Source organism: Magnolia sinica, chromosome 4, assembly GCF_029962835.1.
Source record: "Magnolia sinica isolate HGM2019 chromosome 4, MsV1, whole genome shotgun sequence".
Taxonomy (NCBI): Eukaryota; Viridiplantae; Streptophyta; class Magnoliopsida; order Magnoliales; family Magnoliaceae; genus Magnolia; species Magnolia sinica.
The window spans coordinates 8,526,170-8,538,253 of record NC_080576.1 but is presented as its reverse complement, the minus strand read 5'-3'; positions in this window follow the sequence as shown (position 1 = coordinate 8,538,253).

Below are 12,084 nucleotides of genomic sequence, written 5' to 3'. Positions count from 1 at the left end.
TATATTCAAGGTGTACTTTTCAAGTGCCTGCGTATCAAGAGTCATACGCAGACAGAGTATCATATAACATCTGAAGATCATATGTCAGAAGACAGCAGGAAATGGGCCCATGGACAGTGTACGAACCAAGCTAGCTCGGTTAGCTCGGTCGACTCGACTCGAAAAAGCTCAATTGGACTCAGTTTGAAGCTGAGTTCAAGTCAGGTCGAGCTGATTTTTTTAGCTCGAAAATGAGTTCGAGCTGGCCCTAGCTCGACTTGACTCGGGTCGAACCCAGCTCGAATTGAACTCGGATCGAACCAGTTTGGTGCCTTGATTACTTTGATATTGATGTTGCTCACCAAGTGTTTGATGAAATGACTCAAAGATGTGTCGTTGGTGGCAAGGAAGGTATGTATATAAAACCAACACTTTTTTTTTTTTTCTTGAATTTTATGTTGCTCAGAAGGTGTTTGATAAAATACCTATAAAACCATTGCTGCTGTTGCTAATAGAGATTTTAAATATGCAGTTCAGGTATTTGTGAAAATGTTGCACTGGCAAACTTGGCTCGATCTTAACTTGAACTCGGCTCGAACTGGCCCGAGCTGCTTACCGAACTGAGCCGAGCTGGCCAATCAAGCTCGAGGACCGATCTGAGCTGAGGCCAGCTAGTGGCTGATCGACAGACAGGCTCCACCAGCGTGTACACCCGAGTGAAAACTTTGGCAGTTCGACAGACAGGCTCCACCAGCGTGTCAGTACAAGTGTGAACTGGGAGGACTTGTATGAGATCCGGCCCGGTCATCAGGTGGGCCCTCATCATTGATATGCAGCAAGGAAAGCTGGATGGTTGGACAACCCCAACGGCTGGATTTGAGCGTAGGATGTGCGTGGATGGCTGGTCAATTTTCTCAAATAGTCGATGGCAAGGCGGAAATGATTTGATAGAGCGAGCGATCCCTGTCATCATGTAATACAGCGGCCTTCCTTCATCCACGTGGAAGGGTTGAAGGTGGATCTGGACCGTCGATGATGTAATATCTGCCTTAAATGGACCACGGGTAAAAAAAAAACCCACTGAGATTAAAACTGCAGGCATCAGGATTCAGTCCATCACAAGACTTAGGTGGGCCACACTACAGTTAACGGTGTAAAATCACGCCTAAAAATCTAAATTCCTGTGGTGTGCCTGAAATTAGTCTTGGAATGTTCTGATTTTCAGCGACTCCAGTGATCCTGTTGCGTTGCGCCAGATGAGTGGATCTTATGGCATATATACTCGATGCTGGACCCCATAGCAATTCCAACGATTCTAGTGGTGAGCCTTCCTGTCTCAACTGTTTCCCGTGGGCCCCACTGAGATGTCCGTAAGGAATCCACCCCATTAATTAGTTTCTCCAGCTCATGTTAGAACCAAATCCGAAAAATGAGCCACATTTAAAATTTAAGTGGACCACACTGCATGAAACATAGGGATGAAAATGTCACCATTGAAACCATCTCAGGCTCCACCATGATGTTTATGCACCATCCAAACTGTTCATAAGGTCATTAAAACTGGGTTGAACTGCAAAAACAAATATTAGCCTGATCCAAAACTATGTCCCATAAAGGTTTTGACGGTGGGCGATCCATCTCCACCTTTTCCTCAGTGTGGTCCACTTGAGTTTTGGATCTGGCTCAATTATTGATAGAAGGTTCAATAATTGTCTGATTGTCCATCATGTGCACCCCACCTTTGGCACACATTCCTCCTAAAATAGCTTTAATAGGATCATCTAACCATTTGATAAATGGCTTAGGGAATGGATGGTCCATATTTATTGACCTAAAGGGTTCAATCCGTTATCTACATCCTCCCTTTCGATGGCCCATCGATCCCTCTAAAAATCACTTGATCATAAGATGAACCTAACAATATGATCAATGGCTTTGGAGATGGATGGTCCATATTAATGCATACGAGTGAAGGTTCGACCGTTGATCTCAACCATCTATTATGTGCTGCCAACCTTTTGGCTTGCAATTTATTATTGCCCAGGTATGATCACCTGTCTTAATATGCAAAATTATCCAAGTTCTCTTGTTGTAGATTGAAAAGGAGCATCAACTTCATCAAATTACTTAACTCAAGTGGGCCCCACCACAATACTGTTTATACAAACATTCTACTAGTTCATTACCATCTGTTTTGTTATTACTGTCATCTGGTAAACACAACATGATCCACAAGGAGGTGGCAGGATTCAAACCTATGGCCGGCCAACCCCTACCCTGTTGGGTTGTGTGGGTCAAATCTGCATCTTTGCGCTTGCTAACCCTTTATTTCAAGGGATGGTGCATCCGGTGCATGATTGGTTAATGACAATTCTTTCGGAATTTTGAATCCAATAAGACTATTATCATTCAACCCATAATAAATCGATATGAATATCACAAGCCATCATGTAATAAAATCAGTTGTTGCTAATACATACTTCTCAATTACTTCTTGTATATCTTGAAATTGGAAGGACCCATCATACATGTTTAAGGGTCATTGGGAGAATGTATATTTAATATGCATGAGTAATTACCATAGAATATGTAAAGTTGAGAATTCATCATCTTTTATTGAAAATGAGAAGCTCTCTTATAGAGATGATATGGGTTGAAGAATAAAATAAATTCAATTTAAAAAATATTACAAAATTTAATAAATAATAAATAAAGAATTTACTATAGATGGTCAATTTAATTGAAACTTATTATAAAGAGTGCCCTAAAGTACTGGCTTACAGTCTTACACCTATACATAATCCCAAAGGGATTCCGGGAGAGGGCTCGATGTTGCGAGAGCAACAACACAAATACAGGACTCTATGCTTTTATATCATGTAAAACAACCGCTTTCTAAAAGCTCGGGCCATTAGAGGTTAGCGAATTAATGTATATTGAGCGACTCGAACACAAATTACATAAAATTGATCACCTTTTAAAATTATGGGCCATCTTCTTAGATGTATCAGGAACCGGAATTATACTCATTTGATCATCGAATTGGTGGACATATTTTTGACAGTTAAAAGAAAAATAGAAAGATCTAACAGCCATTCCAACAAACAAGTGTTCTAAATCAGAGTTTACGATATTGCGAGCAATTTGATTTTAAGACTATAGCATAGCTACAGCATGCAACACAATTTAATTTACACCACGTGTACAATTTCTCATAAACTGCATATCAAGTTTCATGCTCTGGCAGAATATGAAAATTCTCAACGTGATAGTCAAATCAATAGCGGTGCAAGACTCTGGAAGCGTGAAATCAGATGGGCCACCGTCCAGTGGAACGGATTAGATACTGAACGCTTTAGTAGCCAAAACGCTACTGAAGTGACGTGTTGAAATACAACTGGTTGAATACCAAGAGCATGATCCGTTACAATTAATGCTCTGTTCTTAGCAGTTCCGTTTGAAGTCTTTCTCCGTTTACTCGGTGCACGCACTCGATATAAGGAGTAAACGTTCAGTCGTTTCTTTTCTTCACTACCCCTACTGAAGTGAGGTCACTATTTTTCATGGGCGCCACTGTGATGTATGTATTGTATCCACACCGTTCATTCATTTCGTGATATCATTTTAGGGCAAAATTCAAAGAGTGAGAAAGATCCAAATTTCAAGTGCACCCCACTGTAGAAAACAATGGAGATTGAATGCCTACCATTAAAACTTCTTTGGGCCACAAAAGCTTTCGATCAAGCTAATATTTATACTTTACCTTATTCGATGTCTTTTATAACTTATAAAAAGGTTGAATCTACAATAAACATCATAGTTGCCCCAGGAAGGTTTCAACGGTGGCAGTCACCTCCCATTGTTTTCAATGGTGGGGTCCACTTAGAACTTTGGATCTGCCTAATTCTTTTGCTCACTTCCTAAAATGATCTCTTCAAATGGATGGATGGTGTGGAAACAACACATACATCATGGTGGGGCCAAAGAATGTGGTGATGTGACATCGGTAGTAAGACTAGTTACCGTTGGTTCAGTAGCCAACCCGCGTTACAACTCCATTTAATTTAAAGAATTAAAAATCCCATCCTCTTCAAAATACTAAAACGCGGTCACATGAGTATTAAAAGTAGTAACATCAGTTTTTCTAGATTGTGAGGGAATATAATTTCCTTATTCAACCAATTGTAATTCACCACGTCACTCGAGTAGCGTTTTGGCTACTGAAGCGCTTAGTACTTAATCTGCTCCTGTGTTTAAGGGCTTTTTATATTTTTCAATGCAAGTGTAAATACTCAATAAATAAATAATTATGACGCTTTTACCCCTTCTGAGAACTCCTGCCTTTGAAACTGGTTTAAAAGTGCTAGTTAAAATTTCTATGCCTTAGAAACTGGTTTAAAAGCACTGGTTATAATTTTTGTAACACAGTGATATATATGACATTTTTGTTCCGCCATCCGTTTTACTACATGAGCTGAAAAATAATGCAAATCCAACAATCAAGTGGCTCACACCAGAAGAAACAAAAACCCTTAGGAGTTTTTAATAATAAGTGTTTGATTCACATTTTCTAGTGGCATGGTCCACTAGAGTTTTGGATATGCCTCTTTTATTATTATTATTTTTTTGGGCTTATATCGTAAATTCAGCTAGCACAATGGATGAATGGTAGGGATAAGCGAAATGCATCAGAGTGGGTCCTATAGATATTTTACAGTGTTCTAAAAACATGCAAGTTAGTCAAATCAAGAACGGATGAAAACCTTGTAAATGCATTAGGTAATAATTATTACCCCCTTTGCCGGGTATTTACCAATGTACTCGAAAATCAAACAACCCCCCAAGGACCGATCTCATTTAATGAAACGTTACACTAAAAGACAAATGTAGGTTGCATGGCATAGCTGTTGCCAACTTGTACAAGTTTTACAGCTACGTCATTGCCTTAGTCAAAATCGGCCGCGGATTAGATACTAACAAGGTCAGTAGCCAAATCTCTACTGAAGTGACGTCACTAAGCTCTGTGGACCCCACCATGATGCATGTATTATTTCCGTACCGTCCATCAGTTTTTAGAGATCGTTTTATGGCATGAGAAAAAGAATGATATGGATCTAAAGTTCAAGTGGATCCACCGTAGAAAACTGTGGGATCAGTCACACCCACCGTTGAAACATTTATAGGGCCCACCATGATGTATTTTTTAGATCCAACCTATTCATAAATTAACATAGAGATAGATGAAGTGAAAACAAAAACATAAGCTTGATCGGAAACTTCTGTGGCCCCTAAGAAGTTTTGAACGGTGGATGTCACTATCCCCATTGTTTTCTATGGTGGGGTCCACTTGAACTTTAGATCTATCTCATTATTTTTATCATCCCGTAAAATGATCTCTCCAAATGGATGGACGGTATGGTTATAACACATGCATCATGGTGGGGCCCACAAAGCTTGGTGACGTCGCTTCGGTGACGATTTGGATACAGACCTTGTCAGTATCTAATCCGCGCCCGTCAAAATCCAAAAACCGTACGTGTCTGATGAACTGGCAGGGTGTGACATTGGATACGCAGGCACTGAGAAATTGTGCACATGACATACTGCAACTCCAATCAACCGACTAGACTGTGGATCCAATTTTAGCTGCAACTCCAATCAACCGACTAGACTGTGGATCCAATTTTAGCTGCAACTCCAATCAACCGACTAGACTGTGGATCCAATTTTAGCTGGGCCTGTTTGATTTTCGAGTGAAATGGTAAATGCAGCGTAAAAATGTAATAATTACTCCCCCCTACAATTACAACTTATCTGATTTGACACGAAAACTAAGAATATTACAAAATATCTGTGGGTCTCACTGTGATGCATTTCGCTTATCTACACCGTTCATCCATTATTCCAGTTGAATTCATAGTATGAGTAAAAAATTGAGGCATATCCAATACTCAATTGGATCACGTCATACAAAAAAGGGAATCAAATACTTACCGTTAAAAACTTTGTAGGGCCACTGTTTCTTTTGGCGTGGGCCACTTGAGTGTTGGATCTGCTTCATTTTTTGTCTCATGCTCGAAAATATTGTAATAAAACAGACTAACGGAATGGATATATCATTCGCATTACCTTGCAGTTCAAAAATTAAAATTACATCTTTTGAACCAATTTCACAGGCACAAATTCCCATGAATATTCAAACGCAGTGAAATTGTAATAATTACTATTTCCCAGGTATTTCTCATTTCTTTGAAAAACAAACATGCTCGAAAACCCCAAAACTAGATTGGTTGGGTAATCCGAGCCTTTGATTGGTGGATACATGTTTGTTGAAATAGGACCATTGAGTAGTTTTCATTTCTGGCTGCATGTACACTGATCTACTCGACGGATAATCAAATGAGTTTAATTTTTAGTTGGTGATAAAGAGGATCCTGTGATTTAAATATTTTAACTTGACGTGATTGAATGCCATGTACGTGATTTCTAACTGCGAGCCTGTCATCCTTCACATTACGGCAGAGTGTCAAAATTTTTCTTGCAAATGCAAGGGACCCACACGTACTCTTGCAGCTCGGACTATTGAAGTGAATTCGTAGTCCGTGTGGTCGGCTATCTTGCGTTTAACTATAAGATACGAATGTTATACATACAGCTGTATATCTTATGATGCTCTTATGATAGATTCTTACGTATCTATGAAGATGTACTCAAACAAATCATAAAATAGCTAGAGATCCTTTGGAAGATGGGGCCCCGGGTACATGCAGGTATATGCTTTGTGGGGCTCGCGGAGATGTCCGTGAAAATTTCACTCTGTCTATATATTTTAAAAGACCACAATAGGGTAGTATTTAAAAATCAGGCAAATTCAAAACTCAGGTGGACCACACCAATGAAATAGTGGGAATGAAAACGTTCACCGTTGAAACGTTTCCAAGTTGACCTGAGTTTTATATGCCATTCAAACTATTCATAGGGTTATTATTATCACACAGATAAACTTCGGGTATAAAATATCATCCCGATACAAAACTTATGTTACCCTCAGGTGTTCAATCCTCACTATTCCGTGTGGTATGACTTACATTAGTTTTGGATCTGCCTGATTTTTAGTTTCTTGTCATATTGTAGACTTGAAAAACAGATGGGCGGAGTGGATTTGCCACAGACATCTCTGTGGGCTCCAAACAGCCCCGGGCATAGGAATATTTCTATGCCAGGGCTCAGAGGCAATCCGCTTCCAGAGCCTCTTTGGCTTGCGTTGTAAAACGTGATCGTGGGCATGTGTTTTGATTGGGGCTTGTTATGGGGAAATCCAACTCAATGAGTTAAGTCCGCTACCTACCTCGGAGTTCGGAGAAGAGACCTCGGAAGTGCATGATTGACAAGTGAAGTCGAGTCCACCCTTAGCCCAGGCCGAGGCCCGTCTCGGTTCCTAGCCGCTATCTTTGTTTAATAACTAGTCAAGGACCGATGCTTGTGGTCGGAAGCACCTTAGTTCGAAGACCTAGAGCCGAGGCCGAAGCTATATGTGTACATTCTGGACGCTGAACTAAGAAACTGCCTTACGCAGACATGACCGGATATCTCGCCCGCAGATATGCTCCTCTAAGACACGATACGCTACATAATCCCTTGATTGCGGTCGAAATCTCCACGATTACAGTATCCCATTTATTGAATAAATCGTGCTGAGATTAACGGACACAGATCACCCAATACGCAGGTATAAATATGAGGGGACTCCATTGGTACAGGTACGCAACATCTCGCCCCCTCTCTCTACATTCAACTTAGACCCAGATTCCCTTAACCTGACTTAGGCATCGGAGGGTTCCCTGGCTTAGCCAGGGTCTCCTTTGCTCATTCCTTGTGTAGGACCAGGGTTCGTCAAAGGTTCACCGTATTGAGTAGAGGGTGGTCCAGATTTTGACCTCAACATTTTTTAGCGCCATCTGTGGGAAGCTGATACGAAAGGTCAAGTTCGTATTCTTAAGTACAATGGCAAGAGGAAAGAAGAAATTGGCAGCTGTGGAACCGGAACAAAATGATCAGACCCGTTCCTCTTTGCTGCTCCACATCGAATCGGCCCTAGGGTCTTCACAGCGTTCTCGCAATCGAGCGAGCAAGTATCGAGCTATGCAAAGCGAGATATAAGCCTTGTGTGACGAAATTAACCAGATGAAGCAGAAAAATGAGCCGCAACCACATCCTGTCTAGGAAACAGTTGGTCCAGTAGTCGAAGCCCATTCCGCACCGAGAAGTATGAGACCCGAGGGGTCTCAACGCTAACCCGCTCGGGCATCAGCTTCGGCTTAGAACCCTCCCCCAACCTAAATCCGAGTTCCGGCTCGGAATATAGCGACTCGGGTTTCGACGAATGCCTTGGTCACCTCGGCCCTGGCACCAACTGATCTCCATCATGAGTTAGAAAGGAGGAGAAGAAGGAGAACTCCCAAAAGAGAAGACATACAAGAAATAGTGGTTGAACATAAAGATCCATGGGAGACATGGTTTGTGGAGCTCAACAACAAGATTCTGACGCTAGAAAAGAATCAGTAGCCGTCATCGGTTCCCACTGCCGTTCAAGCAATGATGGAAGAGACCGAGCCTTCCTTTACCTCTGCGATCATGAGCGAGGTGGTGTCATAGAGGTTCTGGATACCTCCCGTGATCCAATACTCTGGGTTTGGCGACCCGTCCGAGCACGTAGAGGCTTATCGTTCGTGGATGCAAATCCAGACAGCAACGGACGTAATGATGTGCAGGGGGTTTTCACTCACACTCACGGGATCTGCCCGGAGTTGATACCGCTACCTCAAACCTAATTTCATTGGTTCTTTTTCAGAGCTCAGCCGATTATTCCTTATCTAATTCATAAGTGGTAAGAAGAATCAGAAATTGAATACTCATATATTTACCATCAAGCAAGGGCCTAAGGAGTCATTGAAGGACTACATCGCTCGTTTCAATGAGGAAGCATTACAGGTGGAAGACTATGACGATAAGATGGCACTCTCTACCATGTTCATTGATCTAAAAGAGGGGAAGTTCACCTTCTCCATTGAAAAGAATCCACCGAAGATGTTAGCTGAGCTCATCACCAGATCTCAGAAGTACACTAATGCCAAGGAATTCTCCAACGCCTGCAAAAACCTTCAAGTAGCAGAGCCGACTGGCAAGGGGAAGAGGCCAAGGAACGAAGAACCTCAGCTATCCAGCAAAGGACTAGACAACCGTGCTCCTTGCGATCGTCGTCCAAGTAGAAAACCTGAGGGCAAATTCTGTTCTTATACTCCCCTCAACATATCTACTGAGTAAATACTACTAGACATCAGAAGCCAGAAGCTCCTGAACTGGCCCGTTTGCATGAGGGCCGACCCAGATCATCGAGATAAGCGCAAGTATTGTCGCTTCCATCGTGATCACGGCTACAACACAACAGACTGCTTGGATCTCAAAGATGAGATAGAGACTCTTACCATAAGGGTCACCTGCGCTGATATACTAAGGGGGAAAGAATGACTCGGAGAGAAGAACGAGAGCAGCCAAGCAACGTTGCAGAAGAACCAGCTGAAATCAGCACCATCTTTGGTAGTTCATCTGGTGAAGGAGACTCAAATAGGGCCCGTAAATCCCATTCTCGGAAGTCTGATTCAGAATATTTTGTTAACTTAATCGAAAGACCAAACAAAGAACTCTAAGTCAGCCCGTGCAGTTTAACCTTCACGGAAGATGATGCGCATGGAATCCAACACCCATATGATGACGCCTTAATGGTGACTATGACCATAACGAACCACAATGTGTATCGCATCTTGGTCGACACTGGAAGCTCAGTTGACGTCATCTACTCCGAAGTGTTTAAGAGAATGGGGATTCCAAGGTCACGCCTCAAACCTGTGAAACCCCCTTGATGGCTTTTCTGGAGAAAGAGTGATCTCCAAGGGAGCCATCTCCCTCCCTGTTACCGCGGGAGAAGGACAACATCAAGTCACCCTCATGGTGGACTTCTTCGCCGTTAACGTGTCATTAGTGCACAACGTCATTCTGGGCAAACTTTCTCTCAATGCAATGAGAGCAATTGTCTCCACTTACTATCTAATGATGAAATTTTTCACTAAGGGCAGAATAGGTTATCTTTGTGTGATCAGCGCGAAGCTTGGAGATGTTATGCGATAGCGGTAAAAAAAGGATCCGTGAAGCAAGCGCTCACCGCCAACGTTCTAGATCCCAGAGGACCTACAGGGGACTCATCTGTGGAAGACCTGAAGAAAGTACCACTCGATGAGGCAGACCCGAGCAGAACTATTTAGCTCGGAACATCGTTAAATTCTAAGCAGCGGTCCGAAATGCTAGCTTTCCTACAACAAATAGAGATGTCTTCGCATGGTCGCATAGGGACATGCCCGGTATCTCTCTGGATGTCATGGTCCACAGGCTGAATGCGGACCAAGATCATAAACCCATGAAATAGAAGAAAAGGCCGTTCAATGCCGAGCAGTATGAAGTCATAGCCGATGAAGTCTCCCTATTGCTCAGCGCTAACTTCATTGAGGAGGTACACTATCTCGATTGGATCGCAAACGTGGTCTCTTCAAGAAAGCCAACGGAAAATGGCAGGTCTGTGTGGATTACTCGGATCTAAACAAGGCCTATCTGAAGGATAGCTTCCCATTGCCTTAGATCGATCAGCCGGTGGACTGCACAGCGGGGTACGAACTACTCTCCTTCTTAGACACTTATTCCGGGTATAACCAGATCACGATGCATCTCCCAGACAGGCAAAAGACTACCTTTGTCACTGATAAGGGACTCTACTGTTACTGGGTCATGCTGTTTGGCCTGAAGAATGCTGGGGCCATATATCAGAGGCTGATGAACTAAATGTTTGCCAAGCAGATTGGGCATACTATGGAAGTTTACGTCAACGACATGCTCGTTAAGAGCATTAAGGCGTCCGATCACTTAACAGCTCTCGGAGAAACCTTTTCTATCCTTATAGAATACCAAATGAAGCTGAACCCCGCGAAGTGCGCCTTCGGAGTTGGCTCCGGTAAATTTCTCGGGTTTTAAGTCAGCCAGAGGGGCATCGAAGTGAACCCCGACAAGATCAAGGCACTCCTCGATATGAGCTCACCTCGGACTATCAAGGAGATACAATGCCTCACCGGACGAGTAGCAGCGTTCGGATGATTCATATCCAGAACAACGGATAAATGCCTCCCCTTATTTTAGCAATTGAAGGGTCATAAGAAGACAGTGGACATCGGAATGTGAACAGGCTTTTCAGCAGCCGAAACAGTATTTAGGTTCATCGCCCCTACTGTCTAAGCCCGAAGAAGGCGAGCCCTTGTTCTTGTATCTAGCGGTTTCGGCCTCAGCTGTTAGCTTAGCCTTGATTAGAGAAGTAGGCGGCAAGCAGTATCTCGTATACTATGTGAGCAAAGCCATGGTAGCAGCCGATACGAGATATTCGGCTTTGGAGAAGTTAGCACTCTATCTCATTGTCTTGGCTTGGAGGTTATGTCCGTACTTCCAGGCTCATTCCATCATCATCTTGACCGACTCTCCCCTTAAACAAGTCCTCTAGAGGCCCGAAGTGTCAAGTCAGCTCACCAAATGGGCCATCGAACTCGGGGAGTTCGATATCCAGTTCCGACCAAGGATAGGAATTAAGGGCCAAGCTGTGGCCGACTTCATTGCAAAATTCACCACCCCGAACGAAGAGGGGATCAGTGCCGAAGTCGAGACGGCTCCTTCGTCTGTTCCCCTAAATAATCAAGAGACGGTATCGGAACCAGGATGAATTCTCTATGTAGATGGGTCGTCCAATGCCAAGCGTGCCAGGGCAGAAATTGTCCTGGTCACACCTGATTCTACACCCATCCAGTACGTGATCAGACTCGGTTTCAAGTCCTCTAACAACGAGGCAGAGTACGAGGCTCTGCTGGCCGGCCTTAGGCTGGTGGCTAGTCTGGGGGTCCAGTCTGTCCAAGTACGATGTGATTCTCAGCTGGCAGTGAATCACATCTCCACCAAATACGAGGCCAAGGTGACTAGGATGGTTGCTTACTTAGCCGAAGCGAGGAAGCTGATAAA